The sequence below is a fragment of the Lagenorhynchus albirostris genome, chromosome 18, assembly GCF_949774975.1.
Source record: "Lagenorhynchus albirostris chromosome 18, mLagAlb1.1, whole genome shotgun sequence".
In the NCBI taxonomy this organism is placed as follows: domain Eukaryota; kingdom Metazoa; phylum Chordata; class Mammalia; order Artiodactyla; family Delphinidae; genus Lagenorhynchus; species Lagenorhynchus albirostris.
The window spans coordinates 42,123,767-42,149,074 of NC_083112.1; positions in this window are offsets into that span (position 1 = coordinate 42,123,767).

Consider the following 25,308-nt stretch of genomic DNA (forward strand, 5'->3'; position numbering starts at 1 on the left):
TCCATTTAACCAATTTTGTTTTACTTCATAATATATAACATAATTTGACATTTTATGTCATCCTTTTTTTCCTTTAATTTTAGTGTCTTTAATCATGTGTTAAAAGCAACTAGTTGATCAAAGACACAGACTCCATTCATTACATAAAATCATTGCCTAAAAGAGAATGCCTGCCTATGATTACATTCCTAAACCACTGTTTTATCTAGTGGAGCCACATGATTATTTGCAGTAAATAAAATGTAAGCATAAAACTTGTGTGTCCCTTCTGAGTTAACCAACAAGTGTGCTCTCTAAGAAGCTTTTCCCCTACCTATCTTTAATAGAGAGGAAACTGAAGGCAAAGAAGGGTACTGAGTCACAATATGGAAGTGTCTGTCATTTTTCAAAAATAACCAGAAGGAAGGCTGCTTGATCAGGAGCATTCTTAGTAGAGTGTGACCCAGAAATAAAATCAAGATTGATTATGTCAGGTTGTCAAGAATTCAGAACTGATCTTTACTACATCTAGAATGACCTTAAATTCTAACGAATAATAATGAAATGTGTTTCTTAAAGTAAAGATTAGCTATATCATTGGCTTAGTAGGTGGCATGGAAAACAAAGCAAAATTTCTGACATAACATTCAAGGTTGAACATTTACTCATTGAAACTATGGATCTAAGCAAAAAAGTTCAAAACTGGAATTCTAATTATGTATCTTGTTTGTCCAGGCCAAAAAAATCCCTGCTTTTATTTTGAGAATTAAAATAATTCTCAGGCATTAAGCTTGCTAAGTCTTAAAGCTGACTAAAGAAATTTACAGCATCTCATGAAGGCACAGTTTCCATCTCAGCTTCAGATGTTGCCAAAGAGAACAATGCACAAGGGATAACTTCTCCCATTGCCATACAGAGAAAGAACTCATGAAGAACAATGGATAGAAGAATTTCTACCAAAAATAAGAAATTGTACCTAACTTAAAAAGGAGAACAGTCATCCTCACAATGTCATTCAACTTAGATTTCATTATACCTATGATGATAAGTGTTGTGTGGCCCTAATTCTTTCCTTTCTCAAGTTTGTTGTTACTGTTTGTTTTTGTTTTAATTGTAATTTTACTTTGTCCCAGCTCTACTCCTATACATTCTGAGATTTGGAGTGGCAGACACTAATCAATTTTATCTCAGTTTGCTGCCCTGAGAAGAACCATATCTAGAACTTATGGAGGAAACTTTTCATAAACTGGACTTTAAATTGGTTGCTGTTTTAAAGGTAACTTGGTTTGCCTTCTTTGGGGAAAGGAAAATGTGTTCTGTGTTGGAAAAGAAAAGCAGAAGCAAGGTTTGTATATCATCATGGTAGACAGTTGCAATGACAGTTAGCTGACCATTAACATCTTGCTCTATCCACAGGGTCTAATTTTGTTTGGAATCAGTTGTGAAGTCAGAATTACATTTCCCTTGTGTTGCTCCCTATTCCCTAGGGCCTAAACCTGGTTCTCACTCATGAAATGTGAACAAAAGTAATTTGTCCCTTTTTAGATGAAATAGTTAAAAGACTGCTGTGCTTTCCTCCCTTGCTCACTTTCCCCATCAGCCATCTGAATGGAATGTAATCCAAGGCCCTGAGGGAAATGATGCTTCAAGATGGAAAGAAAAAAAAAAAAAAAAGCTGTTTGCTTAATTTAATCACATGGAAGGCCCCAACTAGGAATATTCTTACTGTAGGGTGACATAAAAATATATTAAACCTTTGTTTGTTTCATCTATTGGGTATTTTAGAATTATCTGTTACAGCAGCCAGCATTACTTGAACTATACGTCTCGTAGAAAGTTAGCTTCATGAAAACTGTTTTGTTGTTGTTTATTGCTTTATCCACAGCATGTAGAACAGTGATTGGTTCTAAATGAATAAATGTAATCATGAAATAATAAATGAATAAAGAAAGGAATAAAGTAAGAAGATGAATAAATATGTTTATTATCAATTTTTATTGTATTATATAAGAATATTAAAAATAACAAGATACCACCCAATATCACTATTACTTTGAAAAGTTTGTTATTATACCCATATATGTTATAGTATTTTAGGAAGAACAATTAACCCTAGAGTAGATCACATTCTTCAATTGTACACATTCTATATGTAATATATAGAATATACATTATATATATATATATAATTTTTCTTTGGTTTTGCTTTTGGTTGCCAATGGCATATTAAAAAAAACTTTATTGAGAACACCATGAGTATGTAAAATATTATTTGGAAACAGAGCTCTCTCAAAGGCATTGCACTCAGGCTTTTTAGTGACTTTATGATGGACTTGTAGTTTTTTAATTTTTAACAAATGTAAAACTCTCAGCACATTTCCTGGTATATTGTAGGTCTTACATAAAATTTGTAGAATTTTATCCTCATCCTATAAATTAACTAGTAAGAAAATAGGCACTCGTTTATATTTTTATGAGATGAAAATATTCATGTATGACTTATTAAGTTTCATGTACATCTCATTTATCATTTTATTTATGTAACATGACACACAAATTCATATAGATAGTCTGTTGCATGGCGATATTGAAACCTAAGCGTAATATTTCCTATTATGTTATTTAGCCTGGGGGCTCATTATGCTTCCATAAGAGAATATATAATAATGTAGTCTCTCTCCTAATTGTAACACAGAGGACTGTGAACAATGATTTTCAAGTTTCCTTAACTAAGTTGAGAGAATCAGTTAAAGCTCCGGAACTCTCTATGGTATAGGCTTGGTGCATGGTTATTCATTCAACAAAAGAATTGAGGTGAATAAAAAAAAAATAGAGAAATCTTTCAAAGTTCTTATGGTATAGGGCTTCCCTGTTGGCGCAGTGGTTGAGAGTCCACCTGCCGATGCAGGGGACATGGGTTCGTGTCCCGGTCCGGGAAGATCCCACATGCTGCAGAGCAGCTAGGCTTATGAGCCATGGCTGCTGAGCCTGCACATCCGGAGCCTGTACTCCACAACGGGAGAGGCCACAACAGTGAGACGTCCATGTACTGCAAAAAAAAAAAAAAATAGTTCTTATGGTATAAAATCTGTTTTCCACCAAGAATTAAAAATAATAACACATTCAATCAGAACCCTGAAAGAGAATATGTACATTTTTGTTGTTGTTGTTTTTTTTTGTTTTGTTTTGTTTTTTTATTTTTTTAACATCTTTATTGGGGTATAATTGCTTTACAATGGTGTGTTAGTTTCTGCTTTATAACAAAGTGAATCAGTCATACATAAACATATGTTCCCATATGTCTTCCCTGTTGCGTCTCCCTCCCTCCCACCCTCCCTATCCCACCCCTCCAGGCTGTCACAAAGCACCGAGCCAATATCCCTGTGCCATGCGGCTGCTTCCCACTAGCTATCTACCTTACTATGTTTGTTAGTGTGTATATGCCCATGACTCTCTCTTGCCCTGTCACAGCTCACCCTTCCCCCTCCCCATAACCTCAAGTCCGTTCTCTAGTAAGTCTGTGTCTTTATTCCTGTTTCACCCCTAGGTTTTTCATGACATTTTTTTTTAAATTCCATATATATGTGTTAGCATACGGTATTTGTCTCTCTCTTTCTGACTTACTTCACTCTGTATGACAGACTCTAGGTCTATCCACCTCATTACAAATAGCTCAATTTCGTCTCTTTTTATGGCTGAGTAATATTCCATTGTATATATGTGCCACATCTTCTTTATCCATTCATCCGATGACGGGCACTTAGGTTGTTTCCATCTCCGGGCTATTGTAAATAGAGCTGCAATGAACATTTTGGTACATGACTCTTTTTGAATTTTGGTTTTCTCAGGGTATATGCCCAGTAGTGGGATTGCTGGGTCATATGGTAGTTCTATTTGTAGTTTTTTAAGGAACCTCCATACTGTTCTCCATAGTGGATGAACCAATTCACATTCCCACCAGAAGTGCAAGAGTGTTCCCTTTTCTCCACACCCTCTCCAGCATTTATTGTTTCTAGATTTTTTGATGATGGCCATTCTGACTGGTGTGAGATGATATCTCATTGTAGTTTTGATTTGCATTTCTCTCATGATTAATGATGTTGAGCATTCTTTCATGTGTTTGTTGGCAGTCTGTATATCTTCTTTGGAGAAATGTCTATTTAGGTCTTCTGCCCATTTTTGGATTGGGTTCCTTGTTTTTTTGTTATTGAGCTGCATGAGCTGCTTGTAAATTTTGGAGATTAATCCTTTGTCGGTTGCTTCATTTGCAAATATTTTCTCCCATTCTGAGGGTTTTCTTTTGGTCTTGTTTAGGGTTTCCTTTGCTATGCAAAAGCTTTGAAGTTTCATGAGGTCCCATTTGTTTATTTTTGTTTTTAATTCCATTACTCTAGGAGGTGGGTCAGAAAGGATCTTGCTGTGATTTATGTCATCGAGTGTTCTGCCTATGTTTTCCTCTAAGAGTTTGATAGTTTCTGGCCGTACATTTAGGTCTTTAATCCATTTTGAGCTTATTTTTGTGTATGGTGTTAGGGAGTGATCTAATCTCATACTTTTACATGTACCTGTCCAGTTTTCCCAGCACCACTTATTGAAGAGGCTGTCCTTTCTCCACTGTACATTCCTGCCACCTTTATCAAAGATAAGGTGACCATATGTGCATGGGTTTATCTCTGGGCTTTCTATCCTGTTCCATTGATCTATCTTTCTGTTTTTGTGCCAGTACCATACCGTCTTGATAACTGTAGCTTTGTAGTATAGTCTGAAGTCAGGGAGCCTGATTCCTCCAGTTCCTTCTTTCGTTCTCAAGATTGCTTTGGCTATTCGGGGTCTTTTGTGTTTCCATACAAATTGTGAAATTTTTTGTTCTAGTTCTGTGAAAAATGCCAGTGGTAGTTTGATAGAGATTGCATTGAATCTATAGATTGCTTTGGGTAGTAGAGTCATTTTCACAATGTTGATTCTTCCAATCCAAGAACATGGTATATGTCTCCATCTATTTGTATCATCTTTAATTTCTTTCATCAGTGTCTTATAATTTTCTGCATACAGGTCTTTTGTCTCCTTAGGTAGGTTTATTCCTAGATATTTTATTCTTTTTGTTGCAATGGTAAATGGGAGTGTTTTCTTGATTTCACTTTCAGATTTTTCATCATTAGTATATAGGAATGCCAGAGATTTCTGTGCATTAATTTTGTATCCTGCCACTTTACCAAATTCATTGATTAGCTCTAGTAGTTTTCTGGTAGCATCTTTAGGGTTCTCTATGTATAGGATCATGTCATCTGCAAACAGTGACAGCTTTACTTCTTCTTTTCCGATTTGGATTCCTTTTATTTCCTTCTCTTCTCTGATTGCTGTGGCTAAAACTTCCAAAACTATGTTGAATAAGAGTGGTGAGAGTGGGCAACCTTGTCTTTTTCCTGATTTTAGCGGAAATGCTTTCAGTTTTTCACCATTGAGGATGATGTTTGCTGTGGGCTTGTCATATATGGCCTTTATTATGTTGAGGAAAGTTCCCTCTATGCCTACTTTCTGCAGGGTTTTTACCATAAATGGGTGTTGAATTTTGTCAAAAGCTTTCTCTGCATCTATTGAGATGATCATATGGTTTTTCTCCTTCAATTTGTTAATATGGTTTATCACATTGATAGATTTGCGTATATTGAAGAATCCTTGCATTCCTGGAATAAACCCCACTTGATCATGGTGTATGATCCTTTTAATGTGCTGTTGGATTCTGTTTGCTAGTATTTTGTTGAGGATTTTTGCATCTATGTTATTGGCCTGTAGTGTTATTGGCCTGTAGTTTTCTTTCTTTGTGACATCCTTGTCTGGTTTTGGTATCAAGGTGATGGTGGCCTCGTAGAAGGAGTTTGGGAGTGTTCCTCCCTCTGCTATATTTTGGAAGAGTTTGAGAAGGATAGGTGTTAGCTCTTCTCTAAATGTTTGATAGAATTCGCCTGTGAAGCCATCTGGTCCTGGGCTTTTCTTTGTTGGAAGATTTTTAATCACAGTTTCAATTTCAGTGCTTGTGATTGGTCTGTTCATATTTTCTATTTCTTCCTTATTCAGTCTTGGCAGGTTGTGCATTTCTAAGAATTTGTCCATTTCTTCCAGATTGTCCATTTTATTGGCATAGAGTTGCTTGTAGTAATCTCTCATGATCTCTTTTATTTCTGCAGTGTCAGTTGTTACCTCTCCTTTTTCATTTCTAATTCTATTGATTTGAGTCTTCTCCCTTTTTTTCTTGATGAGTCTGGCTAGTGGTTTATCTATTTTGTTTATCTTCTCAAAGAACCAGAAAGAAAGAAAGAACGAAGGTAAAGTATAATAACGTTATTAAAATTAATTATTAAGAAAAAAAAATTTAAAAAAAAACCATGGACGGATAGAACCCTAGGACAAATGGTGGAAGCAAGACTATACAGACAAGATCTCACACAGAAGCATACACATACACATTCACAAAAAGAGGAAAAGGGAAAAAATCATAGATCTTGCTCCTAAAGTCCACTTCCTTAATTTGGGATGATTGGTTGTCTATTCAGGTATTCCACAGGTGCAGGGTATATCAAGTTGATTGTGGAGCTTTAATCCGCTGCTTCTGAGGCTGCTGGGAGAGATTTCCCTTTCTCTTCTTTGTTCTCACAGCTCCCAGGACTCAGCTTTGGATTTGGCTCTGCCACTGCGTGTAGTTCGCTGGAGGGCGTCTGTTTTTTGCTCAGACAGGATGGGGTTAAAAGAGCCGCTGATTGGGGGCTCTGGCGCACTCAGGCCGGCGGGGACGGAGGGGCACAGAGTGCGGGGCGGGCCTGCGGTGGCAAAGGCCAGCGTGACTTTGCACCAGCCTGAGGCGCGCTGTGCGCTCTCCCGGGGAAGTTGTCCCTGGATCCCGGGAACCTGGCAGTGGCGGGCTGCACAGGCTCCGCGGAAGAGGGGTGTGGAGAGTGACCTGTGCTCGCACACAGGCCCCTTGGTGGCGGCAGCAGCAGCCTTAACGTCTCCCGCCCGCCTCTGGGGTCCGCGTTTTTAGCCGCGGCTTGCGCCCGTCTCTGGATTCCGCGCTTTCAGCCGCGGCTCGCGCCCGTCTCTGGATACCGCGCTTTCAGCCGCGGCTCGCGCCCGTCTCTGGGGTTCGCGCTTTTAGCCGCGGCTCGCGCCCGTCTCTGGAGTTCCTTTAAGCAGCGTTCTTAAACCCCTCTCCTCACGCCCCAGGAAACAAAGAGGGAAGGAAAAGTCTCCTGCCTCTTCGGCAGGTGCAGGCTTTTCCCCGGACTCCCTCCCGGCTAGCTGTGGTGCACTAACCCCTTCAGGCTATGTTCAAGCCGCCAACCCCAGTCCTCTCCCTGCGCTCCGGCCTCAGCTCGCAGCCCCGCCCGCCCCGGCGGGTGAGCAGACAAGCCTCTCGGGCTGGTGAGTGCCGGTCGGCACCGATCCTCTGTGCGGGAATCTCCCCGCTTTGCCCTCCGCACCCGTTGCTGTGCACTCCTCCGCGGCTTCGAAGCTCCCCCCTCCGCCTCCCGCAGTCTCCGCCCGCGAAGGGGCTTCCTAGTGTGTGGAAACTTTTCCTCCTTCACAGCTCCCTCCCACTGGTGCAGGTGCCGTCCCTATTCTTTTGTCTCTGTTTTTTCTTTTTTTTTTTTGCCCTACCCAGGTACGTGGGGAGTTTCTTGCCTTTTGGGAGGTCTGAGGTCTTCTGCCAGCCTTCAGTAGGTGTTCTGTAGGAGTTGTTCCACGTGTAGATGTATTTCTGGTGTATCTGTGGGGAGGAAGGTGATCTCCGTGTCTTACTCTTCTGCCATCTTCCGCCTTCCCAGCCATCTTCCGCCTTCCCACTATGTACACTTTTTACTACAGAACTTACTCAATGTTAGCATCACTGAAGAATAACATTTAAGCTTATTAAGTAAAACTGGAAATAATTTTAACAGCAAAAACAAAGACTTCATTCTACCCTTTAACACAGAAATGCACTGAACATTATTTTCCTTAAAAATTAAAAATATACTTTTGATTTTGGAAATAATTTAGAAGTTAAAAGTCATTTTTTAAAATTGCATAAGCCCAGAGTTATTATAATGCAGCTGGATAATACATAACCTGTTAAAGTAAAATTTTGTATAGAAATCAGTTATTTTCCTTCAAAGAAAAGTATTAATCATAAAACTGTAGAAAGTTAGATTATGAATTTATATAACAAAAATAATAATTCTGAATCACAGAAAAACAGAAATTACATCAAAAAAAATGCTTTCATATGGTAACTCTATTTTTAGTTTTTTAAGGGACTTTTTTTTTTAACATCTTTATTGGAGTATAATTGCTTTACAATGGTGTGTTAGTTTCTGGTATATAACAAAGTGAATCAGCTATATATATACATATATCCCTATATCTCCTCCCTCTTGCGTCTCCCTCCCACCCTCCTATCCCACCCCTCTAGGTGGTCACAAAGCACTGAGCCGATCTCCCTGTGCTATGTGGCTGCTTCCCACTAGCTATCTATTTTACATTTGGTAGTATTTAAATCCATTCCACAGTGTTTTCAATAGTGGCTGCACCAATTTACATTCCCACCAACAGTGCAGGAGAGTTTGTTCTTCTCCACATGCTCTCCAGCATTTATTATTTGTAGACATTTTACTAATGGCCATTCTGACCTGTGTGAGGTGATACTTCATTGTAGTTTGATTTTCGTTTCTCTAATAATTGGTGATGCTGATCATCTTTTCATGTGCCTATTGGCCATCTATATGTCTTCTTTGGAGAAATGTCTATTTAGATCTTCTGCACATTTTTTGATTAGGTTGTTTTGTTTTGTTTTTGCTATTGAGTTGTATTTCCTCTTTGTATATATTGGAAATTAAACCCTTGTTGGTCACATCACTTGCAAATATTTTCTCCGAGTCCATAGGTTGTCTTTTCATTTTGTTTATAGTTTCTCTTGTTGTGCAAAAGCTTATGTTTGATTAGGTCCCAATTGGTTTATTTCTGCTTTTATTTCTATCTCCTTGGAAGACTGACCTAAGGAAATATTGCTAAAACTTATGTCAGAGAATGTTTTGCCTATGTTCTCTTCTAGGAGCTTTATGGTTTCCTATCTTAAAATTAAGTCTTTAAGCCATTTTGAGTTTATTTTTGTGTATGCTGTGAGGGACTGTTCTAACTTCATATGATCAAGTAATCCCACTCCTGAGCATATATCTAGAGAAAACTCTAATTCAAAAAGATACATGCAGCCCAGTATTCACTGCAGCTCTATTTACAATAGCCAAGACATGTAAACAATGTAAGTGTCCATCAAGAGATGAATGGATAAAGAAGATATACCTATCTATCTATACACACATACATACATACATACATAAGATATATATATATATATTTGCATACATAAAATTGAATACTACTCAGCCATAACAAAGAATGAAATAATGCCATTTGCAACAACATGGATGGATCAAGAGATTATTGTACTAAATGAAATAAGTCAGAGAAAACCAGATATATGATATCACTTATATGTGGAATCTAAAATATGATACAAAACAGAAACAGTTCAAATATGGTTACCAAAGCAGCAAAGGGCTGGGGGAGGGATAAATTAGGAGTATGGGATGAGTATATACAAACTACTATATATAAAATACATAAACAATGAGGTCCTACTATATAACACAGGGAACTATATTCAATATCTTATAATAAACTATAATGGAAAAATATGAAAAAGAATAAGGTGTATATATGACTGAATTACTTTGTTGTATACCAGAAACTAACATAACATTTTAAATCAACTATACTTCAACTAAAAAAAAAAAAGAATGCTTTCAGAAAACTAAGAATTTCTGAATGTTAATTTTGGTAACATCAAATTGAGGCATGAGTAAAGTAATAAGACCTAAAGTAGAAAGTGCCTAAGTTGTTACCTTATCCATTAAAATCAGAATGATAGTTGAAATAGAGAAGCACATATAAAGAAAATTATAAAAGAAAGTATAATGTTCTTATTTATGATATTGCATATTTATTTTTGGTCTTTTTAGTATAATAATATTCTATCCTTACAACATCTATGTTGAAATACATTACACTTGCAAGTATGTATGTTTGGATAGTGTAATCTGTGAATTTATATTTTCAAAAATTTATTTCACCAAGTTGTTACTCTGGCTTTATAGACCCTGCTTTTCAAGTTAATGTTATGTAACATGAAGGTTTTTGTGAAGAGATAAAAACATAATTACTGGATATTGTCTCATATTTACCATGGCATAGCTTCATTACTAGAATAATTTAGTTTTTTTTTTAACTAAAAATACTATTTTTTAATTACATAGAAAATTAGTGAATAGAAAGGAATGCTTTTTTTCCACACATATACATTTTCAAATTCATGTCATACCTTATAAGATGACTAAAAAGGCCAGTTGTCTCATTGCCCCCATTATATAAATTTTACCTTACTTTTACAACTTATGTAACACCACTAGTCTTAATTATAACACTCTTCTGGTTCCTTGTCCAGTTTATCATCATGAAATCAGACAAGCCAAGTTCTAAACTCATAGGTCATATGGTGACTTCTCTGAATCACTTCATTTATTTTGCCAAACTACTATTTTGTTTCAAGAGCATTATGTCAAAATACATTTCTAAGTTATTCCAAAATGGATTTCAATTTACTAGAATGCCAATTGACATTTTTAAATACACTTATATATTTATAAATTTCCATATGTGTACGTGTTATGTATAGTCTCTCCATTATCTGATCATATTTCCAGTAGTCAGATAATTGCCTGGCATTTGGTTGGAGCCAATAAATAGTTATCAATTGCCATCATTCCCTAATCTCTTTTGTTCACCTTGAAGTTTATTAATAAGCAGTTCTCAAAATGTGCTATTTCTCATACTCCTAGAATTTTTTACTTTTTTCTTATTATTAGTCTTCATTCTAGATAAGTCTTCATATTTTATTTCATGCTAAATGCTACAAAAATTAATTTCGGAGATGAATTAGGGTAAGTATATAGGTATTCTTTAATATTTATTAATTAATTGTAAGAAAGTTTACTCCTAGAAAATGCAAATCAAAATCTTCATGGATTCTGTACCCTGGGATAGATATTTAATTTCATGTTTTTAAATGAAAATATTTGATTCCTACAAGCTGAATGAAATAATGTTTGACAAAATATTCTTAGTTAATAATATGCTGAATATGAAGTACCAATTTTAACATTTGGAATTGATTTTTAAATTGGGGGATATGTTCCCCCAATAAAGAGGAGAAGAAATATATGAGATTCTTCTGAGGAAGTTAAACATTTTAGGTTACCATAAAGAAATATGAGATTTTAAAATTATTACATTACAATCCAATACAGCAGAAATAACCTAATTTTTTGAATGACATGTATGTTGATTTGCCACAAAATCACTAAAATCCTGAATCTATACTTTAATTGTTAAGGTTTCTTTTGAGTAGCAAGTCATTTAACTTTTGAACTTCCAAATCTTCATCAAAATAATGGGTGTGCTTTTCAATATATGGTCATTGGGTTTAGCAATGTGTATTTAGTGTCAGCACTTGGAAAATAATTAATGTTTGTTTCTTCTCTACAGTCTGAAACATGATCTTTATTAACAACAAACTTATGTTGAACACTCAGCACCATAATAGAACATAAGGACACAAATCTTAACAAGAAACATTCCTTTACAGTAAGAAGCTCACAACCATGTAACAAGAGCACATATCTTTGAAAAATATTTCTAATTCCTTCCTCTCTGTCATCCAAGAATAATAACTACCTGTGCTCATTTTTCCAATAACTAACTATATATATTTAGGTTTATAATAATTACTATATTATTTGTTAAACTTGTAGTAACTTTTCTGTGTATTCCATTATTAAGGGTATTCTCAAGGTAAAATTTTGTCTTCTTATATGTGCAGTTCTGGAGACTTGTAATGATGGACACATGGCATCATCATCAAATAATCAAAGAAAAAATGTTCCTTTTATGAAGAAATAAATAAATACTTATGTCCTCTGAATACATAATTTCTAATGCAATGTTTATGTTTAGCACATTCTCAAAAATGTTAATTTTTATCTCTTTTGTTACTTTCTCTTTTCCAGTTATTACTCCTTCCTTATAGTCTGAAGTGATTTAACCTGAAGTCATTGAAAATCCCCAAATATGGAAAATTGTCTCTCTTGAAATAAAAACTATTTTTCTATACTATTTCCTGGGCCTCTACTCATATACCATCTGCTAAACTTTAAAGATGTGTTATATACTTAATAGCAATTTTAAGAAAATATGCAATTTTTTGCCATGGGTATTGTTCTCTAAAGAATGGAAAAATAGAGGCAGAAGACAAGAGTAGAAGGACTTGAACTCACGCTCCTTTCATGAAAACAACAAAATCACAACTAACTGTTGAACAATCACCCCCCAAAAAAAAGCAGGAACTTAAAAGATATTCTTCACACAAAGACAAAAAATAAGTCATATTTGAGATATAATTAATTCCCATACCACCAGGTGAGTGACCCACAAACTGGAAAATAATTATATCACAGAGGTTCTCCCATAGGAATGACAGTTCTGAGCCCCACATCAGGCTCCTCAGTCTGGGGATCTGGCATCAGAAAGAGGATCTCCCAAAGCATTTCACTTTGAAGGCAAGTGGGGCTTGCTTGCAGAAATTCTACAACACTGACAAAACCTGAAACTCCCCTCTTGAAGGGTGCACACAAGGGACCCAGGGAAAAAACACTGACTTCATAGGAACTTTTTTCCCTGGGACCCAGGGAAAAAACACTAACTTCATAGGAACTTGAGCCAGACTTACCTGTTGGTCTTGGAGTGTCTCCTGGGAAGGTGGAGCAGGGGAACCATGGCTCACTGTGGGAACAAGGACACTGGTGGCAAAGCACTGGGGAGTACTCATTGGTGTGAGCTATCTTGGAAGCAGCAATTTTGACACCAAGACCTGGCTCCACCCAACAGTCTGTAAACTGGCATCCTTCAGGCCAAACAACCAACAGGGCAGGAACACAGACATACCCATCAGCAGACAGACTGCCTAAAGTTGTCCTGAAGCCACATCTGTCTCTAAACACAACTTTTGACATGGTCATGTCCACCAGGGATATAGACCTAGCTTCACCCACCAGTGGGTAGACACAAGTCCCTCCCATGAGGGAGCCTGCACAAGCCTCTAGACCAGCCTCACTCACTGGGGAGAGACACCAGAAACAAGAACAACTACAATCCTGCAGCCAGCAGAACAGAGACAAGAAACACAGAAAGTTAGGAAAAATGAGATGGCAGAGAAATATGTTCTAGAAAAAGGAACAAGATAAAACCCCAGAAGAACAACTAAGTTCAGTGGAGATAAGCAATTTACCTGAAAAAGAATTCAAAGTAATGATAGTAAAGATGATCCAAGATCTCAGAAAAGGAATGGAGGCACAGACCAAGAAGATACAAGAAATGTTTAACAAAGAGTTAGAAGATATAAAGAAGAGATGAACAATACAATAACTGAAATGAAAAATACACTACAAGGAATCAATAGCAGAATAAATGAGGCAGAAGAACAGAGAAGTGAGCTGGAAGACAGAATGATGGAAATCACTTCCACAGAACAGAATAAAGAAAAAAGAAGGAAAAGAAATGAGAACAGTTTAAGACACCTCTGGGACAACGTCAAATGCACCAACATTCACATTATAGTGGTCTCAGAATGAGGAGAGAGAGAGAAAGGGCCTGAGAAAATATTTGAAGAGATAACAACTGAAAACTTCCCTAACATGGGAAAGGAAACAGTCAACCAAGACCAGGAAGCAAAGAGAGTACCATACAGGACGAACCTAAGGAGGAACACATCAATACACATATTAATCAAATTAACAAAAATAAAAGGCAAAGAGCAAATATTAAAATCAACAGGGCAGAAGCAGCAAATAACATTTTCAGCAGAAACTCTGCATGCCAAAATGGAGTGACATGATATATTTCAAGTGATGCAAGGGAAAAACCTACAACCAAAAATATTCTATGCAGCAAGGCTGTCATTCAGATTCAACAGGGAAATCAAAGGTTTTACAGGCAAGAAACAGCTGAAAGAATTCAGCACAATCAAACCTGCTTTACAGCAAATGTTAAAGACACTTGTCTAGGCAGAAAAGAAAAGGCCACAACTAGAAAGAAGAAAATTAATGGGAAAACTCTCTGGTATAGACAAGCATACAGTAAAGTTAGGAAATCATCCACACAAAAATATAATATCAAAACAAGCAACTGTGAGAAGTGGAGAGCACATATGCAGAATATTTGAAATGCACTTGAAATTGAGAGACCAGAAACTTGAAACAATCTTGTATATATACAGACTCCTAATCAAAACCTCATGGTAACCACAAAACAAAAATCTAAAATAGAGGGAATTCTTTGGCAGTCCATTGGCAAAGACTCCACACTCTCACTGCTGAGGACCTGGGTTCGATCCCTGGTTGGGGAACTAAAATTCCACAAGTTGTGTGGCGTGGCCAAAAAAAAATGTCAAAAATCCACAATAGATATTAACACACATGCAAAAATGGAATCCAAACATAAAACTAAAGAAAGCTATCAAATTACAAGAGAAGAGAACAAAAAAGGAAGGGAAGAAAAAATGACCTACAAAAACAAACCCAAAACAATTAACAAAATGGCAATAAGAACATACATATTGGTAATTACATAAAATGTGAATAGATTAAATACTCCAACCAAAAACACAGACTGGCTGAATAGATAAATAAATAAGACCCACATATAAGCTATCTACAAGAGACCCACTTCAGATCTACAGACACATACAGACTGAAAGTGAGGAAATGGATAAAGGTATTCCACACAAAGGGAAATCAAAAGAAAGTTGGAGTAACAATATGCATATCAGACAAAATATACTTTAAAAGAAAGACTGTTACAAGAGACAAAAAAGCACTACAAAATGGTCAAGGGACCTATCCAAGAAGACAGTATAACAATTGTAAATATATATGAATGCAACATATGAGCACCTCAATTTATAAAGCAAATGCTAACAGCAAGAAAAGGAGAAATTGCCAGTACCACAATAATAGTGGAGGATTTGAACATCCCACTGACATCAATAAACAGATCATCCAGACAGAAAATCAATAAGAAAACAGAAGCCCTAAATGACACATTAGATTAGATGGACTTATTTATATTTACAGAGCATTCCATCCAAAAGCAGCAGCATATACATTCCTCTCAAGTGTACATAGAACGTCCTCCAGGATAGATCACATGCTGGACCATAAAGCAACCCTTGGTAAATTTAAGAAAATTGAAATCATATCAAGCATCTTTTTCAACCAACACACTATGAGATTATGAATCAACTACAAGAGAAAAAAATAAAAAGCATAAACACTTGGAGAATAAAAAATATGCTACTAAACAACCATGGATCACTGAAGAAATCAAAGAAGAAATAAAAAAATACCTAGAGACAAATGAAAATAAAAACATGATAATCCAAAATCTATGGGACATAGCAAAAGCTGTTCTTAGAGGGAAGTTTATAGCAATAAAATCTTACCTCAAGAAACAAGAAAAATCTCAAATGGACAACCTAAACTTACACCTAAAGCAACTAGAGAGAGGAGAACAACCAAAACCCAAAGTTAGTAGAAAGAAAGAAATCATAGAGATCAGAGCAGAAATAAATGAAATAGAGACAAAGAAAACAACAAAAAAGATCAATGAAACTAAAACCTTGTTCTTTGACAAGATGAACGAAATTGATAAAACTTTAGCCAGACACATGAAGAAAAAAGGAAGAGGGCTCAAGTTAATAAAGTCAGAAATGAAAAAGGGAGAAGTTACAGCTGACACCACAGAAATACAAAGAATCATAAGAGACTATTACAAGCAACTATATGCCAAGAAAATGGACAACCTAGAAAAAATGGACAAATGTTTAGAACAGTACAATCTCCCAAGACTGAACCAGGAAGAAATAGAGAATATGAGCAGACTAATAACAAGCACTGAAATTCAAACTGTGATTGAAAAAATCCCAACAAACCAAAGTCCGGGACCAGATGGTTTCACAGGTGAATTCTAACAAACATTTAGAGCAGAGATAACACCTATCTTTCTGAAAATATTTCAAAAAACAGCAAAGGAAGGAACACTCCCCAACTCTTTCTATGAGGCTGTCATAACCCTGTTACCAAAACCAGACAAAGATACCACAAAAAAAGAAATATATAGGGCAATATCACTGATGAACATAGATGCAAAATTCCTCAACAAAATACTAGCAAACCAAATCCAACAATACCGTAAAAGGATCATAAACTATGATAAAGTGAGATTTACCCTATGGATGCAAGGATTTTCCAATATCACGCAGTGTGATACACCACAATGACACATTGAAGAATAAGATCATATATTCATTTCAATAGACCAGAAAAGCTTTTGACAAAATTCAACAGCAATTATGATAAAAACTCTCCAGAAAGTGGTAATAGAGGGAACATACCTCAACATAATAAAGACTATTTGTGACAAACTCACAGGTAATATTGTACTCAATGATGAAAAGCTGAAAGCATTTTCTCTAAGTTCAGGAACAAGACAAGAATGTCCACCCAGGCCACTTTTATTTGACATAGTTTTTGAAGTCCTAGACACAGTAATCAGAGAAGAAAAAGAAATAAAAGGAACACAAATTGGAAAAGTAGAAGCAAAACTGTCACTGCAGATGACATGATAATATACATAGAAAATCCTAAAGATGCTACCAGAAAACTACTAGAGTTCATCAATGAATTCAGTAAATTTGCAGGACTCAAAATTAATATACAGAAATATGTTGCATTTCTATACACTAATGACAAAAGATCAGAAAGGGAAATTAAGGCAACAATCCTATTTACCATAGCATCCAAATGAATAAAGTACCAAGGAATAAACCTACATAAGAAGACAAAAGACCTGTACTCCAAAAACTATAAGATGCAGATGAAATAACTCAAAGATGAGACAAATATCTAGAAAGATATACCATGTTCTTGGATTGGAAGAATCAATATTATCAATATGACTATACGACTCAAGGCAATCTGCAGATTCAATGCAATTCCTATCAAATTACCATTGGCTTTTTTAACAGAGCTAGAACCAAAATATACAAAAATAAAGTCAAAATGGATTGAAGATCTAAATGAAAGACTGGATGCTATAAAACTCTTAGCAGAAAATCTGGTCAGAACACTCTTTGACATAGATCACAGCAGTATCTTTTTGGATCCATCTCCTAGAGTAAAGAAAATAAAAATATATAAATGGTACCTAATTAAACATAAAAGCTTTTGCACAACAAAGGAAACCATAAACACAACCAAAAGACATCCCACAGAATGGGAGAAAATATTTGTAAATGATGCTACTGACGCTACTGACAAGGGTTTAATTTTCAAAATAATCAAAAAACATATGTAGCTCAATAGCAATAAAACAAACAACCCAATCAAAAAAATGGGAAGAATATCTAAACAGACATTTCTCCAAGGAAGACATACACATGGTTAAGAAACTCATGAAGAGATCCTCAACATGGCTAATTATTAGAGAAATGCAAATCAAAACAATCGGATATCACCTCACAGCAGTCAGAGCAGCCATCATTAAAAAGCCTACACACAATAAATGCTGGAGAGGGTGTGGAGCAAAGGGAACCCTCCTCTACTGATGGTGGGAATGTAAAATGACATAGGCACTATGGAAAACAGTATGAAGGTTCAACTAAAAATGGAACTACCATATTCTCCAGTAAGACCCCTGCTTGGGCATGTATTTGGAAAAAAACATAATTCAAAAAGATACATGACCCCTAATGTTCTTTGCAGCACTACTTACAATAGCCAAGACATGGAAGTAACAAAAATGTTCATTGACAGAGGAATGAATAAAGAAGATGTAGTACATATATACAAAAGAATGTTACCCAGCCATTAAAAAGAATGAAATAATGCCATTTGCAGCAACATGGATGGACCTAGAGAGTGTTATACTAAGTGAAGTAAGTCAGAGAAAGACAAATATCATATGATATCACTTTTATGGGGAATCTAAAAATGATACAAATGAACTTGGTTACAGAACAGAACCAGACTAATAGACTTAGAAAACAAAGTTTTGATTACTAAAGGGGAAAGGTGGGGAGAGGGCAAATTAGGAGTTTGGGATTAACATATACCCACTACTATCTACATAATAGGTAATCAACAAAGACCCTCTGCACAGCATGTGGAACTCTACTCAATACACTGTAATAACTTATATGGAAAAGAATCTGAAAAGGAATAGATATTTGTATATGTGTAACTGAGTCATTTTGCGGTACACCTGAAACTAAAACAACCCACTGAGACCGACTTCAGATCTACAGACACATACAGACTGAAAGTGAGGAAATGGAAAAAGGTATTCCACACAAAGGGAAATCAAAAGAATACCTAGATTATACCTAGATTATCAATCAAACATTATACAAAAAAAATGATTGTAAATCAACTATCTCCAATATAAAATAAATTTCTTTTAAAAAAAGAATGGAAAAATAAATGCAAAAAAAAAAAAACTATGCTGGATGTTATGTGTATTAGGAAGAATTATGATCTCCCCAAAGATATTCATGCCCTAATCCAAAGAACCTGAGAATGTGTAGAAGCTAGAAAAGGCAAGGAAATTCCCACAGAGCCCTCTAAAGGGAATGCAGCTGTACAATGCCTTGATTTCAGCCCAGTGAAACTTGTGTGGAATTCCACCTAAAGAACCATATGGTAATAAAGTTGTCTTGTTTTAAGTCACTAACTGTGCAGAAATGTACTGTGGCAAAAATAGAAAACAAATACAATATGCAAGACTCAATTCAACTGATTTTCAACACGTGCAAATGAAATTTGAGTCTCAGTAAAATTAAAACTTCAATGTGAAATATAATTTTAGGTTTATACATGAATGAATAAAGCTGTACTATTAAATTCATGAATGCGTTTGATTTATTATATTCAAAAATAATTATTGAGACAATTTAAAAAATTTGTGAATAAATACATAACTAGAATTGGTCTATTTATATCATATTTCTTTTGCTGTAGTACAATCTTTATCAGACCAATACTAATTGTTTTTCTTGACAGAGCTATATAAGACTTAATTTGTTCAAAATAACATTATTAAAAATAATTTAAACTATAAGAAAATATAGTATATTATATTTAAAAGATTATTTAAATATACAATTGAATACAGCTTAAATAAATTTTCAATTAAGACTTACTCTTTTTTCATTTGAAATTGTATTAGGTTCAAAATATAGCTAAAGACCATAAATCATAGAAGAAAATTTGGTTTTCTAACTTTAACAAAGAAATAACTGCATTAACAGAAAATTTCATTTCTACTAATAATGTAAAGAATATGAAATTTTCTCCTGAAAAATTCATATATGCTGTTCTGACTTCACTATTGTCTAGGAATTTAGTACAGTTCATGAGGGACAAATGATTCTGAATGTTAAATTCAAACTTTTCAGTAATGATATTTTTTCCAATGAGAAAAAAATAGGAAAAAAAGAAGTATGAGACATATGACACTATTAGATCTGCTTCCATTTCTATATCTTTATCTTTCTTATTGTCTTTATCTTCCTTATTGTCTGAGTCAATATTATTAAGAATGTATTTATACTTAAATGAATGTTCCATTGGACAAATAAAATGTTAGTCAAGGTACTTAATAAACATAATATTCAGTTCATGTGCATAATAAGAAAATAAATTTAAATCAATAGAAAATAAATTAAATAAAAGCTTATGTTTTTTTCTTAGAGGATAAATATCTGGGGATACATAGATGAATATAGCACCATTAATTGGGAGCTCAACATCTACTATAAGACAGAACATCAAAAACAATATCCATCACCACCACAGCAAAACAAATCAACCCTACCATTATTGAATAGTGTTCATATTCTCACAGGCATTCAGGGACAGGGACTGAAAGTATTTAGAAGAGATGAATGTCTATCCTTTTCAAAAAGTTTCAAGACTTTTGGATGAAATTATGTAAAACAGAAACTAAAATAATCTAATAAAATATAATATGGAAAATAAAAGTTTAATATTTTTTAACAATTTTGCTAAATACCCAGCACAATCAGCATCTAATAAGTTGAAATGTAGGTGAGTCACTAAGGGATAAAATTTGAACATCCATAGCACACTCTATGGTGATTCTGAAGTTAGTTGAAATAGCATTATTCAGTTTTGGACATTCCTTTTTTTTTTTTTTTTTTTTTTTTGCTGTACACAGGCCTCTCACTGTTGTGGCCTCTCCCATTGTGGAGCACAGGCTCTGGACGCACAGGCTCAGTGGCCATGGCCCATGGGCCCAGCCGCTCCGCAGCATGTGGAATCTTCCCAGACTGGGTCATGAACCCATGTCCCCTGCATTGGCAGGCAGACTCTCAAACACTGCACCACCAGGGAAACCCCTGGACATTACTTTTGAAGTGAATATTGATCAACTAGGTACTTGTGGGTGGAATGCAGACAGTATATTAAATGACCTTAAAAATAATTTAACAGAAAAATGATTGAAAGAACTAGGTAGAGTTAACATTGAATATTCAAGAGGGACCAAATTACTCTCTTCATATTTTGGGGAAACTGTCATTTGAATGATGAAATCCACTTAATCAGAGGTAAAAGTAAGAAGAGAGGACATAATCAATAAAGAGGCTCATCTCCTTAGTATATATATATATTTTAATTCTAACTATTAAACCTACTTTACAAATGAATAGGAGGCTGCCTAAATTAGTAAGCTCCATACTGAGAGAGTCCACACAGAGATTGGATGCATTTTCAGGGCAAAACATTATACAAAAAAAAAAAAAAAAAAAAAGACAGTCTGCTCTTTAACTAAACTTGATGAAAACTAAGGTTATCTTTATCATTGAAAGGCTGTTATTTTGTTTCTGGTTGACAAATGAGGGAGTGATATCAGGTAAGTATCAGACATTCCAGGCAATTAATAAGTTATATTTGCTCAGCAGAATAGTATGCCTAACTAGTATGCCTATTATTATGATCTGAAGAAATAAACACAATTATTTTCTTTAAGAAATTTTTTCAGTTTTTCTACCCAAAATAATGCTGAGATAGAAATGACCAAGGAAATATTAAAGATAAAACCTGAACTAAACCAGGGACACATAACAGGGTTAAAAGACTCTCTGACATATGACATTTTATTCAAGAAGCAAAATGTTTTGTTTTGCAGTTTGTGACTTTTAATTTTTTATTATAGCACCATGGCAGCTCTTCAACTGTAAGGGATACTCCTGGAAAAGTCCCTAATAACTATGTTCATAGTATTAGTGATCCTTTCTCTAAAGGGATGAGCTACTTTATTTTGACAAAGGGTGTATATCCATTAGATTAACTCTTCTTCCCTGTACTTCTCATAACACCAACAAAAGGAAAAATCTAGAATGTTATCAATGTGTTCTGTCAGAAACAAGAAATATATGAGAATAGTTACAGCTTTTGTGACTTTGGTAATGACATTTTTATTGGTAAGCATCAATAACAATTTTTATTTCATATTTTTATAACTATAATGCTAGTCATTATCTTAGGTAACAACTAATTTAACTTTGTATTAGAAAAAATACACCTATATTTTCATCAATAGTATGAATAAACATAACTTAATGTATAAATCATACTAAAAATTTATTAATTAACATTACAATACTAACAGGTGTCCTCTTCTTAGTCTTACTCCCAGAATGAAAACTTTCTAATTTTTACTGTTTTCTGGTTGGCCCTACCTCCATGTTTCTAAATAATATATGTTTGAAATTTTTGACCATATTTATTGCTATCAGGTAAATAAAGATTTTTCACTGTTTCAATTCATTTACATGTCTATGGATTCTGTGCATTCCAATTTTAATTGAATTATTAGTATGCATTTACATTATTATTACTATATAAATACTGTACAATACTGAGCAAAATGCTATACTTGTTTTTCTTTTAATTTCTATTTTATATTGGAGTATAGTTTATTTACAGTGTTGTATTAGTTTCAGGTGTACAGCAAAATGATTCAGTTATACATACACATGTATCTATTATTTTTCAAATTATTTTCCTATTTAGGTTATTACAGAATACCAGGCAGAGTTCCCTGCTGCTATACAGTAAGTACTTGATGGTTAACTATTTTAAATATAGCAGTGTGCACATGTCAATCCCAAACTCTCAATCTATCCTCTCACCACCCTTCTCTCCTGGTAGCCATTAATTCTTTCTCAAAGTCTGTGAGTCTGTTTTGTAAATAAGTTCAATTGTATTATTTTTTAAGATTACACATATAAGAGATATATGATATTTGTCTTTCTCTATCTTACTTACTTGACTTAGTATGAGAACCTCCAAGTCCATCCATGCTGCTGCAAATGATATTATTACATTCTTTTTAATGGCTAATATTCCAACGTGGTATATATGTACCACATCTTCCTTATCCATTCATCTGCTGATGGACATCTACGTTGCTTCCATGTCTTGGCTATTGTAAACAGCACTGCAATGAACATTGGGATGCATTTATGGTTTTGAACCATGGTTTTCCCAGATATATGTCCAAGAGTAGGATTTCTGGATCATAAGGTAGCTCTATTTTAATTTTTTTGAAGGAACCTCCATATTGTTCTCCATAGCAAATGTACCAATTTATATTCCCACCAAGAATATAGGAGAGTTCCCTTTTTTACACACCCTCTCCAGCATTTACTGTTTGTAGATTTTCTGATGATGGCTTGTGAGGTGATATGTCATTTTAGTTTTGATTTGCATTTCTCTAATGATTAGTGTTGTTTTCTTAGTCTCAGCCATGACACTCTCATTGTCTCTGTTCCTTTCACATTTGTTTTGTTGTGGTACTTGTTTTCTTGATTCATTCATGTTGGATAATTTTCTGAAATACTGTTGGTAATTGCTATCATTTAATTTACTTCATATTTAAAATTCAGAAGTAAAAGTTTGATTGAAAGTTTGTTTTCATAAGAAAAACATGGTAATTTCAAGATGATGAGAATGAGGGAGGTTCTCTGTCAAGCAACAAACAAATTTCACCAAACACACTTGAGTTCTTTCCTTTGTAATTCCAGCTGTTTTCTGTCTGAAGGCCAATCTCTTGACTGCTGTCATTTATCAAAAGAAAAGGATAGTGACTGATTAGTCTTAGTGTTTTGTTCATCATATTGAATTTTATGTGTCATTGGAAACATCAGCAGGACTTTTTGAGTCATCTTATGGGCTATAGGAGGCTAATTTTTTCACTTTAGTCATCTGGATAGCTTTCTATAATAAGTCATTTACATTACTGAATCTATCTATTTTCTATCATCCAAAACTTTTGTAATTACTTTTTTTACTCAGTACTATATTCCTATTTTTCTTCTGTACTAATGTTTTCAACTTTATTTTCACTTCAATGAGATATCAAGTGGTAAAAGTGTATATATGGTGAAATTGTTATCTTTCATTGGAAATCAGATTCGTTTCAACCTTAAAAGTTTACATTGAGATCTATTTGAGTGAGTGGAAAGGAGGCACGGTGCTCAGAAATTAGAACAGAGCCTTTGGATGTGGAGCTATAACATTAGGTACACAGGAAAGGTTGGTGTCTGTTTTGTCTGAAACTATCCCTGCACATTTGACTTCAAGATGGTGGAGGGGTAAGAAGTAGAGATCACCATCCTCCCCACAAATACATGAAAAATACATCAACATGTGGAAAAACTCCTAGAGAATACCTACTGAATTTGGGCAGAAGATCTCAGACTTCCCAAAGGCCAAGAAATTACAAGGTACATAACAGTGTGGCTGACAGGGTCTTGGTACTCCAGTCAGGTGTCAGTCCAGAGCCTCCAAGGTAGGAGAGCCAACTTCAGGACATTGTTCCATCAGAGACTTCCTGCTCCATGTAATACCAAAGGGCAAAAGCTCTCTCGGTGATCTCCATTTCAATGCTAAGACCCAGCTCCACTCAACGACCAGCAAGCCTCAGTGTTATACCCTTTGCCAAACAATTAGCAAGAGAGGAACACAACCCCATCCATTAGCAGAGATTTTCAGAGGCTGCCTAAAGATCCAACCTCATCCACCAGTACACAGGCACAAGTTCCCTCTACCAGGAAGCCTACACAATCCACTGAAACAACCTTAATCACTGGGGCAGACACCAAAAACAACAGAAACTATGAACCAGCAACCTGTGAAAAAGAGATGCCAAACACAGTAAGTTAAGCAAAATGAGAAGAAAGAGAAACCTGCAGCAGATGAAGGAAGAGGGTAAAAATCCAACAGACCAAAAATATGAAGAGGAAATAGTGAGTCTACCTGAAAAAGAATTAAGAGTAATGATAGTAAAGATGATACAAAATCTTGGAAATTGAATGGAGAAAATAAAAGAAACGTTGAAAAAGGACTTTGAAGAACTAGAGAGCAAACAAACAATGATGCACAATACAATAAATTAAGTTAAAAATTCTCTAGAAGGAGGGCTTCCCTGGTGGCGCAGTGGTTGAGAGTCCACCTGCTGATGCAGGGGACATGAGTTCATGCCCTGGTCCGGGAAGATCCCACATGCCTTGGAGTGGCTGGGCCCATGAGCCATGGCCGCTGAGCCTGCTCTTCCAGAGCCTGTGCTCCAAAATGGGAGAGGCCACAACAGAGAGAGGTCCACGTATCACAAAAAAAAAAAAATTCTCTAGAAGCAATATCAAAATAAATGAGGCAGAAGAACAGATAAGTGGCCTGAAAGATAAAATATTGGAAATAACTGCCACAGAGCAGAAGAAAAATTTAAAAAATAAAAAAATTGAGGACAGTCTCAGAGACCTCTGGGACAACATTAAGCTCATCAACATTAGAATTTTAGGTGTCCCAGAAGAAGAGAAAAAAAAAAAGGGACTGAGGGTGCTTCCCTGGTTGCACAGTGGTTGAGAGGCCACCTGCCGATGTGGGTGACACAGGTTTGTGCCCAGGTCTGGGAAGATCCCACATGTCACAGTGCAGCTGAGCCCGTGGGCCATGGCCACTGAGCCTGCATGTCCAGAGCCTGTGCTCCGCAATGGGAGAAGCCACAACAGTGAGAGGCCTGCGTACCACAAAAAAAAAAAAAAAA